Below are 16,129 nucleotides of genomic sequence, written 5' to 3'. Positions count from 1 at the left end.
TGTACGTATGATTTTATCTATGTAAAATGTCTTTGATAACGTCACAGGTTGTAATTCCTCTCTGTAAAATAATCCATCCAGTGGTTCCTTGTTTAAATCTTCAATTTCATAAACAGGTGGATCTCTTGGTATTATCTTCTTCACTTTAAATATTTCCCAAGTCCAATTTTGCATATATCCTTTATCAAATGTACGTTTAGTTTTACTAATTCGTACTGTATCACCAATCTTAAGATGTTTTGAGAAATTTGGATTCTTTTTCTTCGTCTTCTTTATTTTATTATCATATTGATTATGCCATACTTGTAATAGGTTATTTTGAGAAACATTTGCAGGTGACATCTTTATACTTGAATGATAACCTTCATTGTATGATTTCACAAGAAGAGGTAATACATTTAAATAATTATACGTTTGATACTTTGTAAAATACTTCCACATTTTTTCTTTTAGAGTTCTGTTAAAACGTTCTACAATACTAGCTTTTATATCAGGATTTTTAGTTGTAATATGTTTTATTTTGTTGTCCACTAAGTACTTCTGTATTGTTTTATTAGTAAACTCACTTCCTTTATCTGTTCGAAATGTAATTGGTTTTCTGTCTTTGAACACAATTTGCAATGCTTTTAAGACATCATTTGTACTTTTAGATTTTAATGGCACAGCCCATGCATATCGACTGAACACATCTATCACTGTCAGAATATAACGATATCCATCATTAAATTTATGAAGAGATTGAAGATCATTAATATCACTTTCCCACTCATCATCAATGTTATTCACTACATAGAAATCTCTTTTAAAACGACGACGCACAGGTTTGTGTAACGTATATGTTGTTTGTTGCAGTAACCATCTTCTTATACAATGTATAGGAATTTTCTTTTTTGTAGCTATCCACAATTTTTTAACAGTTGAAAACGAGGCATGATGTGAAGGGTTGTAGTAAATCTTGCTTAACTGTTTGTTTACGGTTTCCACCTTGACCATACTGGACGTTTACAGGCACGTTTCCTTTTCCTTATAGGAGATATTACTTTTTCCTTTTCTTCTTCTTCTTCTGCTTCTTCTTCGTCGTCTTCTGCAAACGATTTCAGAGGTATTTTTTCCCTTGACGATGATGCTGTTGGTGATGCTTTAGTTCGTCGTAAAATATATGACAAACGTTTTGGATTTCCAATAAGTTCTTGAGGTGTGTTATTAGAAGATAAATAATTACAAAATTTCTCCCATCCCGGTGGATTTGTGTGTTTCCGGGGTCGCGACACATCAGAAATTAAATCTACAATGTGAGATCCTTCTAGTTTATCACCTCTGATGTAAACAGTTCCTTTATTATCCCACGTGATATTATCATCATGTTTCATTCTATGTAGTAGTAATTCAGCTCTTTTACGAAACATTTTGGGTATAGATAATAATATTTCTTCTTCTACTTCAGGCTTCTCTGATTTAGTTGACGTAATTGAAAGTGTTACAGGTTCTTCTTGTTTTCGTATTAAATGTAAATATTTTTGAAGAATATTATTATACTGATTCCACTTTTCTTCATCACTAAGCGATGATAACTGTAAAATCTCTTGCATTTCTTGATCCAAATTAGATTCACGTTTCTCCAGGGCTGATGATGATGATAATGTTGGTGTTTGTATACGATTCAGAACTTCAGGTGGAACTAAAATCATCTTCTTTGCGTGTTCCATTGTACTAACGGAATAGTAAACTTGATAATGCACCAGTTAAAATAGGAGCTAATAATGCCGGTAGAAATCCACCCTGCTGCTGTACTAATAAATGCTTCTTCTTCTTTTGGATGGAGTTTCCTTTCTTCACAAGATATCGAAGCGTCCTCTTGTATCGCTTTAATCTTGCTTTCTGTGTCTTTGTAAGAGGTACATTCCCTTTTAATACATTATAACAACATTCGCAAATACTTCGAATCACTGAAGAGTCTGCATTGGCCAATATAGCTTTACGTAATTTAGGATTTGCTTTGCTCAGCGTACGAAGAAGATCTCCGTGTTTTACTCTTGGAGACATATTGTCAGAATGAAGAAACACAGTTTAAAACAAACATTATAAACATCTTCTTCTTCTATTTCGATGGAACATAAACGTAATGATAAATATCATCAGGAAAGATATTTGTTTGAAAACGAAGTTCATCTGGCGTATCCTGTTTTAAATCAATAAAGAAATATCCATATGGTAACTTTGTTGCGTCGTTGAAACTTTCTTGAAGAAATTTTGGATTCTCAGGAGTTAATTGATAACTCAAATGTTTAATTTGTGATTTATCTCTTGGATTTTTAAATAATACGAGATAAGAACAATTTAAGCTCATATCTCTGCTTCCTTTTCCCTGATGAAATATGTTTTGTGTAATAAATAGTACACTAAGATTTCTATGATGAGAACCCTTTGTAAAGAAATCAACTATATTGCGGTTCACTTCACACATTTGATCATCAATAATAATAAGATGTGGTCCAGTTTCAGGTAAAAAGTCTTTTGTTCGAGGTAATCCTTCAATAAATTGTACTTTTGTCGAAATTTCTCTGTATGCATTTTGCCATTCTGCATAGTACCAATAAATATGACGAAACGATGTATTAACCATACGTGGTAAATTGGACAGGAATCGTATTACAAAGGAAGTTTTTCCACATCCACTTGGTCCGGCAACAATACATGAAAAGGGATGTTTCCACGTCGTGTCCATGTTAAAGAGTATGATCATTCTTTCCTTATACGTATATTTATAAAGGCCTTATTACATTTCTCTTCTTCTTTTGTTGGAAGTAGTGTAGCCATATGGAAAAGTATCATATGAATTTGGTATTCTACGTCGTTTAATATAATTTATCTTATAAATTTTTGTTTCGGGCATGCTGACGATAGTATGGTCTTTCCTGCGGCAAATTTTTTTCTCATTGGTAATTTTTACTTCCGTAGGACGAGATTCTTCCTCTTCTTCTTCTGCATCCTCTTCATTATCTACTATCATTTTCTTCATTACATCAAAATTTAGGTGTTTTGAAGATTCATAGTTTAATGAAAAGCCTCGTATCTTGCATACTTGAAACTCCTTCTTCGTGCTGGGATCAAAAATACGTAAGCTGTAATTCTTCGGGCCCGCCGATACATATTCTGAAATATAGGCTTCTTTACCATATTCGAGGACTTCATTTGTTAAATCGCCTAAAAAGTCACCAGTTGGAATTGTACTTTCACCAGGTTTTTGCGTATAAATGACGGAATCAGTATCAAAATATAATACTCTTTCTTGTAGTTGATCTAAATATTTGTACAATTCTAATCTTGCTTGTGCTGTTGTGTATGCGGCTATGACAACATTTACTGTTGGTAGTGAAACAGGAACGTCATCGTTGTATTGCCAATATACATATAACATGTCATCATTTACTGGGAATATTTGATGAACATCTATATCATGAGATGATAATTTCTCATATAATTCCTTGGGTTCATTAATAATGCTGACATGACCCATGTTCTCACGTTGACCAAATTTTCCCCAAAATGAATTTAGCATTAATTTAGCTAAACTTCTAAGTGCTGGATTATGTTTAATTTTGTTCTCATCTAGACGTATTCCTTCCTTTTCATAAAATTGCTGAATGTACTTCTTCTTTAATTCATCTGTTTCACACCATGCTGGCCATCCACTTGCTTCTGTTTTTGCTTTCAGGAAGGTGTTTATGTATTCTGCAAATAAGCCGCCACTTTTTGTTTTTTCATCATATTGAACAACGTCATATGCCCATATTTCATGAATATCTATTATTTTGTATCCTTTTTCTAATGCCTTTCTTACTTCATCTGCTACCCATGTTCCATGTAGCACTCGGTCTTCATCGTTGTGATTACAAGGTGCTTGGTTTAATTCATCACAACATGTACGGCAGAGTGGAAACATCAATCTATCATTTGATTTATAAGGGAGTACAGGATGAAACAGTTGTTTTGGAGGCAAAATACTGAGCTTAACTAATCCTTCTACTTCTTCAATGGTGGGAATATTTGAATCTCCAGGCAGATAGATAGTAGGATGACGAATTGGAAACTTCTTAGTCTTAGAGATAAATGGGTACAATGAAATAACATCTTTGTAATTTATGGTCTCTCCTTCAGATTCTTGTGCTTTATGATACAAACGTATGGCATTCACACGTCCTCCATAAAAAGCATCACGAGGATTTAATGGTGTTTTCTTTGTATACGGATGATTACTAACATACTTCTTCATCTCTTCATTTCCTGCCAATTGTTTTTTAAATTCACAACCCCATATTTCATGCACTTCACAGCCAAAATCTTTTAATTTTTGGATTTTCTTCTTTGTTGCTTCATATCGAAATTCCATGGTATCTGTAGCATTGTTATAGATGGGTTTATCTCTGTCGTTAGGGTAGCAGTAGATACAACCATGTGTGAAATCGCCTTCATACTCCCAGACGTGTATTTTTCCTGTGTTGGGATCTGTCCATACACCATCTACTTTCATTGATGCTATTCGTTTTTCCTTACTACGTGCAGCATTGGTAATTTGGATGTTTCTGGTTTTTTCTTCCCAAGCTATCCATTGTACTGCTTCAACTGATTGTACATCTCTCCATCGATATCCGTTCTTTGGTATGATACCAATTGTATTTTCCTTTAAGAAATTTCTACGATATACCAAATTACATGCACTAGCAATTGTAATACATTCAAGTAAGGGATTGACATTAGTTTCAGATTCAAATGTATTCATAAATGAAATACAGGCTTGACGTAATACCTCGACATCCTGTACACAATACTTGATGAGTTCTTCTTTCATTTTAAAGGTGTCGTTTTGATGTTCGGTATACCATTGGAGAAACTTGCGTCTTTCGTCTACTTTCATAGTATCTGCTCCATAATATTTAATGTCTGGAAGCGGCCCTTCATAGGTTTGGTTCTCACGTCGATTAAAGAAGTGTGGGAAATATCCTTTGCACGATTGAAGCCCAAATGCACCACTTAATTTACTTAAGGGCATAGGAAGAAAGCTTAGTGAATCGATGAAGGTTACGTTTCCTATTTTAAGAGAGAGAATTTTTGCTCCATTCATGATTACTTCTGGAGTCCAATTCATCTTCTCAACCATGGTCTTAATGATGAAATGTGCGTCATATCCCTTTGAGTTATGGGCAACACAGGTTACTGATTTAATGTTTGGTCGACGTTGTTGAAGATGTTTTAGAAAATCTTCTATTACATTTTCTCCGTCAAAAATATTTTCTCGCTTTCCACAAATGACACAATCATTCTTGATGTTGTTATCTTCATAACATTGGTAACATACATGTTGACTAACCAAAACATTAGGTATGTGTTCATATATGTTTGCGTCCTCCTCTTCTATTTTCGTGTCTTGTGTGCATTCAATATCATAAAACAGAATCATAGATTTCTTCTCCATGATGATTTTTTCATTGGCTTTTTTCGATTTTCTTCTTTCATTCACTTTCATGTAACATTCATGATTGGGTGGTACTATATCATAGCAAATGTTGCAATAAGTTTCTCCACATACGTGAGAACGTTTTTCTTTCACTACATAAATTTTCAAACACTGGGCACAACATTTCACAGTTGAACATAAAGGCTTTCCATTTTGATACGACGCTGACTTGTGATAGTCATAGCATGACTGGCCATAAAATTCTCGATTACAATCATTGCAAGTAATATGGGGTTCTTTAAAATCACATGGTGGCTTCTGATGACAACGAAAACATACAGCTGTACAATGTTTCAAATGTTCATGCTTTTTTTCATATTTCTTATGACAGCTTTCGCAATAAAAATTACAGCTAAAACATGCTGTCAAGCTTTCAATGACGTTGTAGTGGTTATCTATAAACAGTAAATTTAAAGCAGTTCTCTCGTTATCACTTGGTGGTGCTTCAAACATAACATCACTTCCTGAAAATCCCCTATACACTGTAATTTTATAATCCTTTAAATATTCCTGAAATTTACGAATTTCAGGAATTCCACCACCATGACTAAGATCTACATCGGCAGCTTCACACAGTTCTTCTGCTTCTTTTTCTATGATATATTTACTTTGATTTTTTACATATCTATTGTATTCAGTTTGATTTCTTGCCTTGTATTTTTTCAGTCCCATGGCAACGACGATTGCATGTGCTAAACATCTTGTGTCTTTATTCTTAATTGTGATAATACCACGTTTTGCCTTTACATATTCTTCAGTATTCATAACATGTTGTTTCAAAGGACCTTGTCCTCTTGGCATACGTACATGATGAAAATTCACGATGCAATCTTCATTTATAAGAAAAGCCGCATTACTTTGCAGTACTTTCTCATAACTTATCCATAGAACTTCTGCTGAGAGATTTCTTGCTTCTCTGAATGACAACCAAAAAGGGCGGTGTCCTTCTCTCTCATTTGTAATTGTTATTCCTACGTAATCATGCTGGTCCACATTACGTAGTAAATAATCTATTAGTGCCCGTAGACTTGCTTCAATTGCCGTAAAAGGGTTTTCATCTGCACGTACGGGGGCTAGACGGAATCGTAGCATTCTACCCTCCATATTGTATCTTCTGTATTGTCTTCTTCGTTCTTCTATTATATGAAATCTATTGTGTCCATCATTACGGTTGTTATTTCCAAATCCTACTTGTATATTTGAATTTCGTTGTTCTTGAAATACGGTTAGCAATTCGTCCATTCTTTTTTCTATGACGTCTAAATCGACTTCCATTTCTTCGTGTTCTACACTAGTCTCTGCTAATATTTCCATAATTGAGGGATATATTTCTTCTTCTTCTTCTTTTCTGGGGTCGGGAAACAAATTGTTAATCCAATTTTCTAGTTCATTCGTGTAAAACTTATCATCTTCTTCTTCTATCTTCATCTCTTCTTTATTGTAATCCTCTCCTATTATTTGGGAAAACGTGAGATTTAGCAGCTCTTCTTCTTCATTTCTCCTTTCTTCGACGTCTTCTTCTGTTCCTTCTTGTAACCACTTTATAATTTCTTTAATACGGCCTGATGCTTCTTCTGTTATCGTTCTATTGCTAGCACTGTTCAATATTTGTAATAGTTCTTCTTCATCATATTCTTCTTTTTCTACTGGAATTTGAATTTCAATAGTTTCTCTTTCTTCTTCTTCTTCTTCTGTTGCTGCTTCTTCTATTCTTTCTTCTATTTTCATTTGTTCTTCTCCGTCTTCTTCTTCTTGCATTTTTTCATGATGATCTATTTCCATTTCTTCTTTTGCGTCTTCTTCTTCTTCTTCTTGCATTTCTTCTTCTTCTTCTTCTATCCCGATTATGGCATTTATTTCACTTAAAAGAACTTGCGTTTCGTTATTTACGCCCACTACCTCTTCTTCTTCTTCTTCTTCAATGTCATTAATGAAGACCGTAATCTCCTTCAGTAAATCTTGCGTGCTCTCTTTTGCCATTTTTCTTCCTCAGATGTATATATACGTAATGCAATATGTGTAAACGGTATATGAATATGATATATAAATCTTATTTAAATGGAATATATATATGTATATAAATATTTTGAAAGGGTATATAAGTGTTTAAAAGAATATACGAGTAAGTAAAATGTGATATATATAAGTAATTAAAAATGAATAATAATAATAATATCAACAGGAATAGGAAAAAGGATTACACTTATCTTTATTTGTATGCAACCTAAAATAAAAAAGAAATGAATTTTGTTACTTATAAATCAATATATATATTAGATATATAAATATATACTATATAAGACAGAACTTTATGATGTCAATGAAATAATCTCTCATCATACCTTTTAAATATTTTTAACTTTTCTTCCTATTCCACGGGATGAGGCGTGAAACAAATGTATGTTCACAATCTCTTTCAAATGTATTGACTAATGAAGATATGTAGATTACACGGCCTTTTATACTTATTCTGTTTTAGAATTTTATCGTTAATTTTAGTGAACGCGAAATCCGTATTTCCTCCTCCTCCTCCTCTCTACACGTCTTTCTTTTATACTGTCATTAATTTTAGCGACCACAAATTCAATGCTATCTTCTTTACAACTTAACGAAAAGATGCTATTGACTTCCCCCGGAAAACCGTTCCTACATGTGTCTTATTCATATGCTCCCCTTAACGTGTGAATGAGGGATGGAAGACATTTTAAACTAAAAGATTTCATCTCTTTTTCTTACGTGATACAGCGTTCATCTTTAGTGCACGGGAAGTCACAGATTGGAATCCTGTCACGATATGGAATCAACACTAGGAAAACTATGGAATCCATACTAATATTGTTTATTTTAAATTATTTTACGTGTATGAATATTACCCCCGTGAGCCCACAACTTTTTACCCCTTAGATGTCATGTTACTGATTTCAAAGTGACTTTATTGAATACAACACCTTCGAAAACTATAGAATCGATACTAATGTTGTTTATTTTACGTGTATGAATATCACCCCCGGGAGCTCATCACTTTTTACCCCTTAGATGTCACGTTACTGATTTCAAAGTGTCTTTATTGAATACAACATCTTCGAAAACTATGGAATCGAAACTAATACTGTTTATTTTAAATTATTTTACGTGTATGAATATCACCCCCCGTGAGCTCACCACTTTTTTACCCCTTAGATGGCATGTTACTATTTTCAAAGTGTCTTTATTGAATACAACACCTTCGAAAACTATGGAATCGGTACTAATATTGTTTATTTTAAAATATTTTACGTGTATGAATATTACCCCCTAGGGAGACCCCGTGAGCTCACCACTTTTTTTACCCCTTAGATGTCATGTTACTATTTTCAAAGTGTCTTTATTGAATACAGCACCTTCGAAAACTATGGAATCGGTACTAATATTGTTTATTTTAAAATATTTTACGTGTATGAATATTACCCCCAGGGAGCCCCTCGACAAGTGAACTTTATGTTACATAATATTATTACATGAGTACTGTACTTTGATCTAAGGGGACTCGGTGAATCAGTGGTAAAGCGTTCACTTGTGATGCGATAGGGGACCTTGGTGATTTAGTGTCCACGTCTCATATAGCCTCGCTGCTGAAAGGGACGCTATGACAATATAGTTGAAAGTATTTTACAAGTACTTATTGTCTTTTCGAATGCAAAATAATACGCGTTCAATACTACACAGAGGCTTGTAGTGTTTGAGCCCCGTCGCCCAAAGCTTGGACCTCTCCCAACAAAAAATTTCTTAATGCACGCCTGTGTACATAGCTAGTATACGAATTCTATGACGGGAATCTGAGCATTTTAGAAGAAATTGATGATAATAATAGGGAATATTTTAACTACTTTCGTCCTTTTAAAGTAATATCACATACAGCTTAGACTATAATATGGAGAAAACTGTATAAAGTTCAACTTCCTAGATCAACTTAAAGAAATGGAGAAATGTTCTCTTATTTGAGAATAGACAATTGTTTTAACTTGAAGATTTGTGCCACATGTTGAAATCGTGGGGTTCTGTGGATCAGTGGTAAAGCGTTCACCTCCGGTGATTGGGGTCCCTGGTTCAATCCTAACTTTCGTCGTGTGAACTTTGTGGTGCATATAGCCTCGCTGCTGAACGGAACGTTAAACTCAAAAATCAATCAACATCATATGACATAGGTAACGACATCCGAGATGAATAAGCAACACTAGTTTTGTAAAGTTTTAGATCTCAAACACTGTTTTTAATATTACCTAAAACACACACACACACACACATACATATCTTCGCTTCGTGTTGTCTGAAACCATGACCTAAGATAATGTTGACGCGACAGCTGGAGAACAACATTGAAATACAAAACATGTTCTGTTATCTTATTTTTCTGCTCTTTGCAAGTAGACATTGCAGATACAGAAACTCTCTCTCAGTTCGTTGACTTGTGTATGTGTATTTAACGTTAGATTTCACTCTTATTAACATTAGAAAATTATGAAATTAACTTCAGTGCCTCAGTGGTAGAGTGTTCACCTCTGGTGCATGAGGTCCCGTGTTCAAATCACGTCTTTTTTTTCTATATACTTGTCATTAATTTTAGCGACCACAAATTCCCTGCTTCCTTTACAACTTAACGAAAAGATGCTATTGACTGTCCCCGGAAAACCGTCCTTATCATTTCATTTTACGTTCCAGAGGGCACGGTGGCTCAGTGGTAGAGCGTTCACCTCAAGTGCTTGGGTCCCTGATTCGATCCCAGTTCGTGCCCTATGAACTTTGTGGTGGACAAACATCATATGCGTGGATTTCCCTTCGGAGTTCATCAGTTTCCTTCCACTTTCTTCATTACATCATTTCATTCATTTTTCATTATCACCTCACCTTCATTAGCCTAGTAGACGTAACCGTAGGACGTAAAACTCGATGGACAAACACCGTGTACGTGAATTTAATGCAACATTTCATTCATTCATTTCTCATTACCATCGTCCCGGCTGGAGCTCATGTGATTCGGATTCCACGTTAATCAGTAGGTCCACGTCTCATATAGCCTCGCTGCTGAAAGGGACGCTAAACTAAAATCAACTCAACTCATCAACTCATCATCACCGCCTGCATTAGCATAGCCGACATAACTGTAAGACGTAAAACTTAGTGGTTCAGATTCCACGATAATCAGTAGGTCCACGTCTCATATAGCCTTGCTGTTGAGAGGGACGCTGAACTAAAATCAACTCAACTCATCACCATCGCCTCCATTAGCATAACCGACATAGAAAGACAGACAGACCTTGTTGGCTTTATTGTTGGACGTAAATCTCTTCATTGTTTAAAAGATTTCATTTACAAACAGAAAGACAGACGTATACATCATATTATCAAAATTAAAATACCAAGTCTACAGACACTTCTTGCGACAATTGCAATGCGAACCAGAAAACATTCAAGAATTCCATCTTATCATTTTTCTTAGAAGCATCATAGAAGTTCGCTTATGTGTTTTTAACTAGGGCAGTCTTGTTATCTCGTTGTAGTACGTATCATCAAAACATTTGACAATGGCATCTTATCTGTTGTTCTTGAAACTAAACCATTTTAAGATGAAGTTCAATGTACTAACAAAACAGAGGAAGAAAGAGACTAACAAAACAGACATTCACATATGTGTCTGTGTGTTTTTTTTAAATGTTAGAACATGAACGGAACTTTGAATAAATACACTTGTTCTTTCAACTGCCTTTATAACTAAATGAAGAAAGAACATATATATTTTACTTACCTATTTTAATAAGAACGATCGGTATCACAAAACACACATACACTTCAGTTTTAGGTTGAAAACACAATCAATTGATAGGATTTAATCCTAAGAACTTAAAGCACAAAACACTCACTACAGTTTAAGCTGAAAACACAATCAATTGGTAGGTTTCAATCGTGGTAACTGAAAGGACTCTGATGAAGATCCGGTAGACGTTCAAGAGTCTTTGCGGGAGGGGGGCGGGGCTTGGGAAATCAAATTAGCTAACCAATACAAGGCGACTAGAAAAGGCGTGTTTTTTCATGAACCTATAGCTGATGGTAACCCTAAAAGGCATGTTTCATCTTGTTTCTAGCAACATGATGTTCTCAAAGGCTATGAACATAACAACTAAACAGGAAGTGATATCGATTTACTTAGCATAGCAGATATCATCCTGTGAATATTCATATAACACACTTCACACCCTACGTTTTAAACAATATGATATGTTATGAGAAGTTTCCATTATTAGAATTTGCTCAATCAATGGAATCCATTCGCATGAGGTGTGGGGGGAAAGGAGTGTATACGTATGTGTTTCGTTATGAGACTTATATCTGGTTTCATGTCTCACGTCTTTAAAAAAATTGTGAAATACAATATTTACCTTAGCAACTAAGCCAATTTCGTGAGAGGCTTTGATCATTTGACTATCACGTCTTCTACAGACACTTTGTGGGAATAGGGCCAAGGGGGGCTAAGCAACACGATTTTGCATGGGTATGTGTTTCGTTCTGAGACTCATATAATGTGTCTCATCTCACGCTTTTAAAAAAATCATGACATATAATCTTTACCTTAGCAACTAAGACCAATTTCATACAATCTCCTGAGAAGCTTCGATCATTTGAATATCATGCTTTCAGTTCATATTCTCCAGACATCTCGTGGGAATAGGACCAAGGGGCTAAATCGCTTATGCTCTTTGAAGACAAAAATCAATCATTCAATCAAATGGGAAGCTTCGATCATGATAACTAATAGGACTCTGATCCGTCCAACAGTATGAGCATCCAAGACTATGAAGGCCAAGAGCATCTAGCTATTCAATACATAACGAAAAGCAAAAATCAATCAATCAATTGGAAAACTTCGATCATGATAACTGATAGGACTATCAATTGGGGAGCTTCGATCATGATAACTTCTGTGCTATCCGTAAAAGGCTATGAACATAGCAACTAAAGGCTTGTCGAAACTTGCCTCCCAATTCCAGGGGCTATGAACCTAGCAACTAAAGAGGAGTAGGGGGTAACGGGGGTTCAAATAAACCAAAATTTTCCCACGCGCTTCTGTACTACCCGTAAAAGGCTATGAACATAGCAACTAAAGGCTTGTCGAAACTTGACTCCGACATATTCGGCTTTCCAGGAGAAGCAGGGGTGGCGGGGGTTCAAATAACTAAACAATATAAGATGAGGAGACGAAAAAAAGGCATGTTTTATCTTGTTTTTTATATCTGGTAGGCGTCCAAGACTATGAGCATAGCAACACACTGGTTTACAACGATTTAAGCCCCGTGGGAACGTTCCCACGGCCAAAATTTTCCCACGCTTATGAACGGGGGGATATCTACTGGTGACCATGAAAAATGAATGAAATGGTGGAATCAAGAAAGTGGGAGGAAACAGGATAACCCCGAGAAAACCCACTACACGGCGTTTCTCCACCACAAAGCCAACTTAGCACAAGCTGGGATCGACCCATGGACACCATGCACCAGAGATGAATTCTCTACCACTGAGCTACCGCGGCCCTGCTTGGGCTTGGTCGTCCATATCCAATCTTTCTTTTGGCCTTGCTTAAACAACTTCTAGTTTTGTTCTAAATCCAGACTCCATATTGGCGTAGATATTAATATTACAGTCGATTGGTAAAATCAATCATCCACATTTAAAAATTAAAGTACACACAAGTACAAAAATAAGCATTTACCATAAAAACACTAGCTGCAAGTGTTCAAAATACATTTATGGCTTCTATAAAATCAATTGAAAATTGCTATTTTTAATTAGGCAGCTAGTGTAAAACAGCAGTTTTCGACTCCAGCCGAGTTTAAGCTCAACCTAAACTTAGTTGACCAAAGTGAACTGACCCGACTGACCCGTCCCGATAACCCGACCCGATAACCCGACCCGACAACCCGACCCGATAACCCGACCCGACTGACCCGATTGACCCGACCCGACAACCTGACCCGAGCTGACCCGATTGACCCGACCCGAATAACCCGACCCGAGCTGACCCGACTGACCCGACCCGAGTGACCCGACCCGATAACCCGACCCGAGCTGACCCGATAACCCGACCCGAGTGACCCGACCCGACAACCCGACCCGAGCTGACCCGACCCGACAACCCGACCCGAGTTGACCTGACCCGACCCGACCCGTAACCCGACCCGTTTGAGAGCACTATCTGCAGCAATGAAGCAATAATGGTTATAACAATGATAAATACTTTTTCAACATTAAAAAATGTACAGAAAAGTAACACGATATGAATCTTAGAATTGTAGATTCATAGTGGAGGTTCCTAGTAATGGGAAATACAAATATACATTTTTCCCTATGTCTTGCAATTTGATTGCTATAGAATTAGCAATTTTGTTTCGATTTCCTCGCGGCACACCAGCGGCCCATTCACGGCACACCGGTTGGGAAACGCTGTTGTAAATATATCCACACCTTAGGAGTAAAATTTGCCAATAATAAAAGAGTGAATTTACCCCTTCCTGAATTTACAAAATATGTTCTAGCATAATTTTCGTTTTTTTCTTCTTTTTAAATCGATTTGGTTGAGTTGAGTTGATTTTTAGTTTAGCGTCCCTTTCAGCAGCGAGGCTATATGAGACGTGGACCTACTGATTAACGTGGAATCCGAACCACATGAGCTCCCGCCGGGAATCGAACCCGGGTCTCCCACGCCAAAGGCGCGTACGCTAACCGCTTAGCCACGGAGGAGCTCTTAAATCGATTTGGGTGTAATATGTTTTACGTAGGCTTCTTAATCATTAACTTTGCATGGAGTTGTAATAACTAAAGAATAAAGGACTGATTTGATCGCCTTTTCTTTGTATACAGTTCCACAATAACTTTTATAAAACTCATCGGTTTTGAGACAAAAGTATTGCAACTGGCTGTATCTTTATTTCATTTAAACTATTCATAAATAATAATAAGAGCAGCCACACACAAAATAAATAAACGTTCTGTGCACCGGGCCCCAGGATATAAATTCGATGTATTTTGTTACACAGAATCCAAATTTCAAAACCCCAGGATGATTGACTGTGTCAATTTTATTTTATGGACAAAATACGTGTATCCTCCATACACAAAATCGCTAGCCCATAAAAAGGAATTGACTCGGTGAATCGTCCTGGGGTTTTGAAATTTGGATTCTGTGTAACAAAATACAGTGAATTCATACTTTGGAGTCCGCTGTACGGAACTTTTGATTTTCTGTATATTTGTGTTATATATATATATATATATATATATATATATATATATATATATATATATATATATATTCGCCCTATCCAAAATTGCTCAAGTGTTTCGCCCATAAAAAGGAATTAACACGATAGATCTTCCTGGGGTTTCGAAATTTGGATTCTGTATATATATATATATATATATATATATATATATATAAATATGAATCTATATCCTAGGGACCGTTGAACAGAACTTTTATTTGTGTTTGTGTGTGTGTGTGTGTGTGTGTGTTTGGCTGTGTAATTATTTGAGAGAGAGAGAGAGGAAATAATTTCATAGAAATTTTTGGTTTCAAATAAAATTTGTACACTCATGTCCAAAATTATTGTCGCATGTCTATAAATATATCATTCTAGGAATATAATTTGATAACGAATTCGTCCAGTATTTCTTATAATGTTGATACGTGTATAATCGGCAAAGACATGTATGTGGCAAATTTCATGTCAAAAGAGCAGTAAATAAGAACAATAAAACGAAAATAAAACTTTCTTGTCCATTTAGCAACATTTTATTTTCCTCATTATATATAATTTCCGTATTTATAATTCTTTTCCTATGAAATTTACCACAAATATACTTTTCGCGATTATATACATAGTATCAGTATTAAAAGTACCCTGCAAAATCATCATCAAATTATATTTTTACAAGAAGATAGTTATAGATATGAGACAATAATTTTGGACACGAGTGTACACATCGAGGTTTGTACTTCTCTTAGTAGGTAATCTCTTAGTGTGACAAAAACATTCAGCTTTGTTATCACAACAGGATGGCAAATATTATCATAGAAGTGCACTGAACTATATTGCACATTCTAGTTTCTTGAAACCTTACTACCACTATGGTAAACCACAAGAGTTGTGCCATCATTGATAAAGTAGAAAAAAGATAATAGGAAAAGTAAGAGGACAATGACACCAAAAGACAAAAAAGATATAATTCTATATCTGAGAATCGAGACTTCCCTACGCCATCCTACTTACGACCTCAAAGTCTTCTCCCTCACCAATCAGGATTAAACAAGTCTAGAAAATAGCTATGTTCCTTCCGCATTTTCCGTAGAATTCGATTCCCTTCGTTGTTATAACATCAATTCTGACATTGTTCGTATGTAGTCTCTGGCCAATGTCTTGTTTCCTTAATGTAAAATATCAGGAAAATGAGCAATTGCGACCTTTTCTTGAGTCCACAAATGCTTCATTGCGTCAGATAAGTATGATTTTTTTTTTCAATCATCACTGTTGCTACCACATCGATATTTGTGACACCATATTGAATAATTTGAGTGAAGCGAACTGC

At 35.6% G+C, this 16,129-nt stretch overlaps 1 protein-coding gene across 1 annotated transcript in view; it reads left to right on the top strand.

The window, feature by feature from the left end:
* Window positions 1-16,129, top strand: part of LOC145666922 (sodium-coupled monocarboxylate transporter 1-like) — an 89,102-nt gene that overhangs the window by 19,273 nt on the left and 53,700 nt on the right. The window lies entirely within an intron of this gene.

This window comes from Thermobia domestica, chromosome 12 (genome assembly GCF_964235325.1).
Source record: "Thermobia domestica chromosome 12, izTheDome1.hap1.1, whole genome shotgun sequence".
In the NCBI taxonomy this organism is placed as follows: Eukaryota; Metazoa; Arthropoda; class Insecta; order Zygentoma; family Lepismatidae; genus Thermobia; species Thermobia domestica.
Note: the sequence above shows the minus strand (reverse complement) of the source record. Positions and strands in the feature narration are given on the sequence as shown.